At 42.5% G+C, this 8,974-nt stretch overlaps 1 protein-coding gene across 1 annotated transcript in view; it reads left to right on the forward strand.

Annotated features, from left to right (window-relative positions):
- Positions 1-1,938: 1,938 nt before the first annotated feature.
- prr33 (proline rich 33) overlaps positions 1,939-8,974 on the forward strand; it is a 36,319-nt gene continuing 29,283 nt past the window's right edge. Inside the window, exon 1 of the mRNA XM_054776277.1 lies at positions 1,939-2,014. The gene's annotated coding sequence lies outside the window, so the exon portion shown is untranslated. The remainder of the gene's footprint in view (positions 2,015-8,974) is intronic.

Consider the following 8,974-nt stretch of genomic DNA (forward strand, 5'->3'; position numbering starts at 1 on the left):
TGTGACAAAGTTATTCGTTTTTTAAATGTAGGTTTTACAGGAAAAAGGAGCAGTTCTCCGTCGGCGGATGTATCTTTAGTAGTTTAAAACTATCCCATTCTATTTGTGTTCTTTATGAAGTTTATGGTGGACATCTTTTGCGTTCACGTAATTGAGAAAGATCATCCTCGCACACCCACTTGATGGATGATGATGAGGACATTGGAGACATGCACAAGTCCACATGACGTCCCACTGACAGACACAAGACATCTTTGTTGATGGAACACATATGCAGTCATACTCACGTCACCTTTATTTGAAATACATGTTTAATAGTCACTGTATTTTCATTCATGTCTAAAATGTAGCACTTGCTGCCATTTGCGAAGCCTGCTATGATTGTACTTTACACTGTATTTGCAAATATGAAGTAAAGTACAGTAAATCATTTGGAAGGCAGAACATCCTCCCTATTCATTAGTCTTTGCAGTTAATACAGAAGATGAAAATCACAAGAGCGGTTGTTTCAGCACAATATTTATTTGACATAAACACTGAAAACATCATTTGGTTTGCCACATTATGATCTGAACTTGCACATATGATATATATATTTTTTAATTGTTTGTTTACTGTAGGTGCTTGCGAGCTCATGCGTTCCTCCAAGACTGCTTGCTCTAAAGACAGAAGCAAGAGCACACTGAGCACAAGATCACACGAACACTGTCATGATCTGTGTTGTCGCTCTGCTGCCGCCTGCTGTCTGTTCTTTTTAGTGCATGCTGCCTTGCTGAGGCGGAGCTGGCGACACACGCACCTGCAATCAATCTGATCTGATCTTAAGCCGTGGAAAGGCAACACTGCGGCGTGACTTTCACGTCGGAGAAAGCTTTAATACTTTACATTCAAAGGCTCCGCACATCAAACTGTCTGTCTTTTAAGGGCTGGACGGAAGTGCGCAAAGAATCTTGGGATATGACGGGCCACCAAGGATGGTTGGAACGCAGACTTCTTTTCAATGGAGGAGACACATCTGTCAGCCGCATTTGGAGGAGCCTTCACACGGCGCGCTGACGTCATGCAGCCCGCCAATGTGGACGACTAGTAAACTGCAGGCCCCGGATGTAGACTGTGTCAATGGGTTGACCACTGAACTCTATAACTGGAATGGCCCCGATCGCTTGCTGCGCATTGGAGGCTTGAAGCCACCGGAAGTATAGAAGTCGCCATGTTGTTTCACCCAAAACAAGAAAGCCTCAGAACTAAGAGGAGTTCGAGATGCCGTCTTGTGCTGCTATTAATTGCACAAATCGTGAAAATCACAAGAAGGGACTTACTTATTTCACAGGTAGGTAGCCCCTCCTGGATGGAAGTTTTCCCCTGAGTCATCAGGTTCTGGTGTCTGGACGTGTATTACCATTGGCTTAAGGCGCTTTGATTTGGAGAGAATCTTTTCTTTCATTTCAGTATGATGCCGATCAATGTGCTCCTGGCCCTCACTAGCTGTCCATTTATCTGGGGCCTTAAATCTGAAAATGGCGGCAAGTGTGGGATCTGGACAGTATTCCACAAACATCATGGCCGCCTCCTGACATGGGTCCTCCATGTGTCGTCCTAATCTTTTCAGTCCCTCCTCTGCTGCATCAACTGCCTTATTCAGTCGAAGCCAGTAGTCAACGGGGGCCTCTCCTGTCACTGGGACTGTGCTGTAGAAATCAGCCATAGGCATGCAAGAATAAGTCACCTCGCTGAAATGCTGTCTGAGGATGTCGAAGATGATTTTTGGATTTTCTTGAGGCTTCATTGACGAAGTGCTTCTCAAAGTTATTCTCACTGCATCTTTAGCCTTGCCCATGAGCTTAGACATTATTTCTGGGTACTGTTCATGCAGGGGCACGGCTCCTTTCCTGAAGTGCGCTTGCATCAGCTCCTCCCATTCACAGACTGTGTTCTTGTCAGGCCCATCTCCTCTGAAGACTGGGGGCTCTTTGACGTCTGACTGAAGGACGAGCTTTGCACCGGTCAAGTTGAGGTAAGTTGAGTCACTGGAAGTCTGGCCTAGACTGCTCTGAGCTTGTGTGCCATCTCTCTCTTCACGCTCAACCCTCATCTGATGTCTTATAGTCTCTCCTACCTGCTGAGCAGTATGTGTTATCAAACTGCTGAGCGCTGGGTCAGATGTGTCAGGGAAGTCTGAAGATGTAGCACCCTGGCTGGGACTGGCTACAGCTTGACCCAGTATATTTGTGGAACAAAAAACTGGTGAACCAACATCAAATGTGCCCCTAGCGGGTGTACAAGGTGATTTGTAAATAGATTTTCCCCTTCCAAAAGCAAAACTGTCAGGTGAATTTTTGTCTGCAACCATATTCTCATGAATACTTGCCATTGTAAACCTCTTGCAGGACACGTATTCAGGAATAACAAAATCACCTTCAAAACATAAAATGTGAAACAGCTATGGAACAGTTTTCCCTTAATTAACACTTCTATCCATCAACAAAATAAACACTAAAATAAATTAGTAGCAACCTCAGGTGACCAAGTTGCCATTGATCCACAGCTCCAGGAGAAATGATGAACCAGCCTGAAGCAGCGTGGATCCGGGTCACGGCACCACTGTAGCCGGCCTGTACTGACACGGACTAAAAATGAATTCTGCGTTGTGTTCTTTGACGGGGTGAATGATGAGACAGCTGCAGTTCTCTTTCCATCCAGAGGGGGCGTTTATTCTCTGTGCACAACACATAAAATGTACAGCAACCTGAATAAGCTTCATGCACACGTCTCCTAAAAAAAAAAAAACATGAAAAACGAACTCACCAAAACTAGCTTAATTAACAGCAGTAACTTTCGTGAGTTGTCTTCAAAGGCTGTACATAATACAGAGCACACAATGGCATGAAATGTCTCTTATACTCACATTAACACATTCAAACATTGTTGCCACCAGACTAACATACCTCTCCTCAGCAGTCCTGAAGGCGACTGAAGAGGAGCGCGCCAGAATGGCAGGAAATGACATCACAGCGATGTCAAAGTTCACACAACAAAAAGAACGCAAATAAAATAAAGACTGCCCATAAAAAGGTGCTTATATCAACAAATACATACGTGAGAAATGAAAAATGAATTATTGGTGAAATTAAATTAACAGAATTAACACATCGGTTACATAAATGCTTATAAATAATAAAAAATAGTGTTAAAAAAAATAGATACTTTAACCCATAAGAACCCAGACCCATTTATCCTTAAAGGAAAATTATCCGGGCTATACCACAGACCAAGTGGACCACATAGAACACATTTCAAATTTTTTTTTCAAAATAACACTTTTTTATTACCAAAGATCTGTGTTGTTACATATTTGTTACATTGGGCGTTAGTGGTAAACATATTCCTTCTTTGAAAATAAGTAAACCTGACGGTTTTTGATGATGGATGGACAAATGAAGCTTCATAAGCACTTGTGATATTTTTGAGTCCTCTATGTGGCACTCTTGGTTTAAAGATGCCGTGGATTTTTTTTAAATATCGCAAGTGCTTCATGAAGCTTCATTTTCCCATCACTTCCCAAGCAGTAAAAACTTGGGGCCACCAAACTGCCTTTTTATTTGTATTTCCATAAGATATGTAAAAACTGTGACTTCAATGGCAAGGTTTCACAAACTTCTTCATCAGTTTTGCTTTGCATCACAAAATATGCCAAATGCATCAAAAATAAACAACACTGCTTATTTGGGGACATTTGCAATAAGCTACCATAGCTGCAGACCTACAAACATAAATTGTGCAAAAAAACGTAAACGCTGAAGAGAAATGAAACTGTTGTATCATCAGCACATTTTCACAGTTCTTATGTCTGGTAAGTGTCTTCAGCCATTTAGCCTAGGTCACATGGTAAGACTTGAAACAGTTTCGTTCCTCAGTGAAGCAAAGACGCACATCACATTTCTCACAGAGAGTGGTGGTTGCATTGACTTTGCAGAGTTTGCAGCAGCCATGTTTGTCACATTTCACAACCCAATGTGTGACTTGGTCAGTGCAAACATCATCTGGATCTCCAACACGAACCCTCTTGGGCAGCGGTGGTGGTAGAAATGTGGCATTGACTGATGGGCGGCCTCCTTGTGCCTGCCAAAGAATGAGGCTAGTGGCAACCTCTGCCTGGAATCTGTAGCTTGCCTGTTTGATACATCCGTGTTGTCAATGAAATGCAGAGTTTCCTGCAGGTTCCGAAAACAATTACGTGACATGACTTCAGCTACCATGCGACACCTTGTGTCATTTTCCCAGTATGCACGATTTGCCGTCAGTTGGCAAAGACCCATGCACAGGTAGAGGCCAATCAGTATTTCCAGGTCTTTTCCAGTGGTGTTAACATTGTTGTGATGTGGACATTTTGGTACACTGTACAAATGAGTTTGATCCTTTAGTAACATCGCATTTCTGGTGTTATGAACTTCCTGAAGTACTCCAAAGGACTATGACGATTGTCTGGAGGTGGTCCTTTGAATGTACACTCAGGGGCTTCAAATGCTTTCTTCCCCCAAGAAAATAGTTTTTTCCCTTGGACAGTTCCTTCTTCAGTTCCTTGTTTTTGGCCATGGACAGTTTCTTGTTTTTTTCCTAGAATGGATGTATTTTTCTGCCCTGAATTCATTTGGTTGTGGTACATCATCTGGTGTACTTGATTCACTACTGTCCGAATCACCACACTCACTTGACTCGTCACTATCCCCGTCTTGACTATTGGGATTGTAAAGAGGGTCATCAGGGTCTTCATCTGAGCAATCGTCACATCCCTCAAACTAACTATCATCTCCCAAAATGGCCTCCAGTGCATCATAAGGAGTGCAGTGCAGCGATGTACAGATTTACAAAAACGTTTGTAACACAAACCAAATACTTTCACATTATTTTGTGTTTCTAATTGTTCATTACACTTTCAATTGACCAGCAGAACATATTTCATCTTAATATAATTGAAACAGCTAAATTAATTGGGTGGATTATTAGCATTTTTGTTATTGTGACAAATGGGTCACATCGGGTTCTTCATTGTGATTTTAAGGCTAAAACCCCTATGTAACATATATGTTACAGCAATATTTCTGTTCCTTTTTTGATATTACTTTCTTCAACAACTATGGTCAGACCAGGTTGAAAGTCATTTAGGACATGTTATCAAAGCATGGAACCTAAGAAATGTGTTTGAAATTACATGTAGTATCAAAAAACAGCTCTTTGAAATTAGCTGCTTCCTAGAAGTTTGCACACAGGCCAGACCTGCATTTTGGAGAGGTCACTTCCTGCTACAGTCACATGACTGTCACATGGTCATCACACCAGGATGTTTAGTATGTGTAGCTTAGGGACTTAACAAGTTAAAATCAGATATAAAGCTTTATAAGGAAGAGACTGGGACCTTCAAAGTGCTTGTTACACTCGTGTCACCGTGGGTTCTTATGGGTTTGTAAGCATCTTTTCATCTAAGTAGTTGTAAATGAGCCCTTATTCTCCTTTAGATGTCCACACTGCAATGCTCAACTTCTAAAGCAATGGGTAGTAAATATGCGGAGAGACGGGTGGATTCCTGCAGCCAGATCGCAACTCTGTTCAAGTCATTTCACCGAGGAGAACTTGGACAGGACCGGCCAGACTGTTAGATTACGACAAAATGCAGTTCCAACAATATTTGACTTTCCCGATCATCTTCTAAAGGTATGCGTTGCATTTAACTTTGATACTACGTAGATCCTTTTCATAACAAATACCTGGTGAACACTGAAATTGAGTTGTTATGCATTGTAATGTCACACCTTAGAGGTAGGAAAAACCTTAAACTGGAGGGAAATTTTGAGATTTGGGTCTAGTAAATTGACTTTGTTTTCATGGAATTTTTGTTAATTCGTGTTAATTTTTATACCGAAACATAATAAATGTAGTCAATGAAGATACATGGGTGTCTGGGGTTGGCCCGGGGCGGGCCGGGCTCCGCTCCCTGGGGGTGGGGTTGGCGGGGGGCAGGGATTGGCGCTTCCGGCGCGGGTGGGCTTCTTTCCGGTTGTGGGTGCGTCTCTGGGCCTGCCGGTTTGTGGCCCCCGGTACTCGTCTGCCTTTGTGGGGTGTGATCTCTCGCTGGTCTCAGGGGTTGGCAGTCCTGCGGCCCGCCGGCGCCCTGTCCTTGGCTGGGATTACCTCTCTTCGGCCCCTTGCTGGTCTTCCCGGGGGGGAGGGCTCTCTGGGCTGGCTCTTGGGGCACTGATCTTTGTGCTGCCTGCCCCTGTGGGCCTGGTGGGCCTGGCGGGGGCTCGCCCTGGCTTTTTGGGGCGGGGCTCTCTGGGAGGTGGAAGGCGGCCCCTTTCCTTTCATGCATTCTCAGTGACAATTACACGCCCACACATTCTTGCACCTTTACATATATATGAAGTCTTCCTCACTTACAGAGATACCTGTACATATGCACACTCACAGTACATACGTACTTCCCCACATTACTCACTGAGTTAACCAGGGTGTTATTATGTTGTTGGTTTTATTACAGCGACGGTGATATCAGCAGTATGATTATAGTTTTTTTTACAATGATGTGCATTACAGTAATTATCATTCTGTTCACTATCATAGTTCATCATTTCATGACTGCTATTATGTGTGACTGTTTCAATGCAGTATTGTCATTGTGATCACTATCATAGTTCATCATTTCATGACTGCTATTATGTGTGACTGTTTCAATGCAGTATTGTCATTGTGATCACTATCATAGTTCATCATTTCATTCCTAATATTATGTGTAACTGTTTCAATGCAGTATTGTCATTGTGATCACTATCATAATTCATCATTTCATGACTGCTATTATGTGTAACTGTTTCAATGCAGTATTATCATTGTGATCACTATCATGGATAATCATTTCATTACTAATATTATGTGTAACTGTTTCAATGCAGTATTGTCATTGTGATCACTATCATAATTCATCATTTCATGACTGCTATTATGTGTAACTGTTTCAATGCAGTATTATCATTGTGATCACTATCATGGATAATCATTTCATTACTAATATTATGTGTAACTGTTTCAATGCGGTATTGTCATTGTGATCATTATCATAGTTCATCATTTCATGACTGCTATTATGTGTGACTGTCATTGACAGCTTTGTCATTGTGGTTGTTGATATTGTTTTGTCCTTATGTCCTCGTTCATCTTTATAGTTGTCACGGACATTTATTTGCTGATGTCGTTCTGTATGTTTCTGTTGTTCTGTTCTTGTTGTCACAATTTTTTTTTTGTCCCCCCCCCCCTTTCCTTTTCTCTTCTTCTCTGTCCCCTCCTGCTCCGGTCCGGTCGCTCCAAATTTGCTTTATAACAAGCATCAAAGTCATTTAAATTCTGTATGACAGGGGAAGTGTATATCACACTTCTCCCCGGCAGAGTAAATCTGTTGAGCACTTGACGGCATTTAGATCTACTATTCTATCTGCTTTAAAGGCTGGACAGGACGGGGGGAAAAAAAAAAAGAAGATACATATATGTGTATGCGTGTTTGCTTTTTTGGGTGAAGCAAGATGGCCGACCAATGGCTTCATGCGGTCAGCAGGGACGCCCCTTCCAGTAGTATAGAGTTCAGTGGGGTTGACTGATTGAGTCGTGAGCCAGTCGTGAGCCAGTCGTGAGCCAGCTAGCTAAATAGCTAAGCGTTGTTTAGTAAATTATTTCAACTAATTAACAACACATGTCAATATTATTAGCTGTTTCGTCATCGAGCATGAAATGTTTAATATTGTTTTTAACAACACAATACATTGTTCATACAGGGTTCATTACTCGAAGCTTCATGTGCACACGAAACCACCTACTGGCCAGGTGTATAATGACAGGCAGCTGTCTATGAACCACATTGTGTAGGATTCACTGAATTTTTGTGTAAATGAATAACAAAAAATGTATGACCAAATAATGTCTCTACATAAATTACCACATATGTGTAGAATAAAATAGTTTTTGAATGTATTCTATTTGTGTAAATGTTCATATCATATGACATGGCAGGTTGTGTAATCATGTTTTTCTGACACAACTTCTCCAGCCTTTGAAAACATCATTTCACACGGGACAGAAGACGCTGGCGTGCACGAAAATGCAATTGCTAGTTTATGTAAATGTGAGCATAACAGTTTTTGCTTCTCCCAGTACACCAGAGGGTTTTCCAGCCTGCTGATATTTGGTTCCGAAAGGTAGCGCTGGACCTCCACATGGGCATCTGCAGTTACATTTTGGGTTTTCCGTGCTGCCATGACACTGGTGTCCAGACGATGCCACAGTTTGCTACCTAAAAAGAAACCACAGATCATGTTAGTGTTCTAATAAGAAGAAATGATCTCAAAATGTCAAATAATAGATGACCTCCAGTGACATCATGTGAGGTGGAAGCCTGGGGGATTTCCTCTCTGTTTTGCTTTGATCTTACCATGGTGGCACACTCCGAGGCCAGTCCCTTTATTGCCTCTGTGGCTTTTGTTTGGCTGAAAAATCCAATGACTTTAAAGCGGGGGTCCAGAAGTGTAGCCAGTGACGTGATGCTCATCAACTGCAAAGTGTACAGCTTCTCACGCAGTTGCCTGATGAGCTGGTCGCCCATTTCCAGTTCCCCTGCAGGTGCTGGCTTTGTTACCTCCTCCTGAAGTGTTTGTTCCAGCATTTTCATGAGGGGTACGCCTTTAGAGGCAGACACGTTTTCCTCTGCTGACAGCTCTACAGTGGCATCGTAGAATGGAGACAGTGAAGAACGGCACCCTCCGATGATACTGAATTCATCTGATGTCGTGTTGCAGCCCAGCTAATGCTGCTCCAACTGGGCTCAACCAGATGTTGCAGCATCAAATACATGCTGTTCCACCTGGTCTCCACTTCGAATTCATTTCAAGTGATCCATCCCCAGATGAAGCTGCACTTGAGTCAGCTTCTCCTTTAA

Source organism: Dunckerocampus dactyliophorus, chromosome 5 (assembly GCF_027744805.1).
Source record: "Dunckerocampus dactyliophorus isolate RoL2022-P2 chromosome 5, RoL_Ddac_1.1, whole genome shotgun sequence".
NCBI lineage: Eukaryota > Metazoa > Chordata > Actinopteri > Syngnathiformes > Syngnathidae > Dunckerocampus > Dunckerocampus dactyliophorus.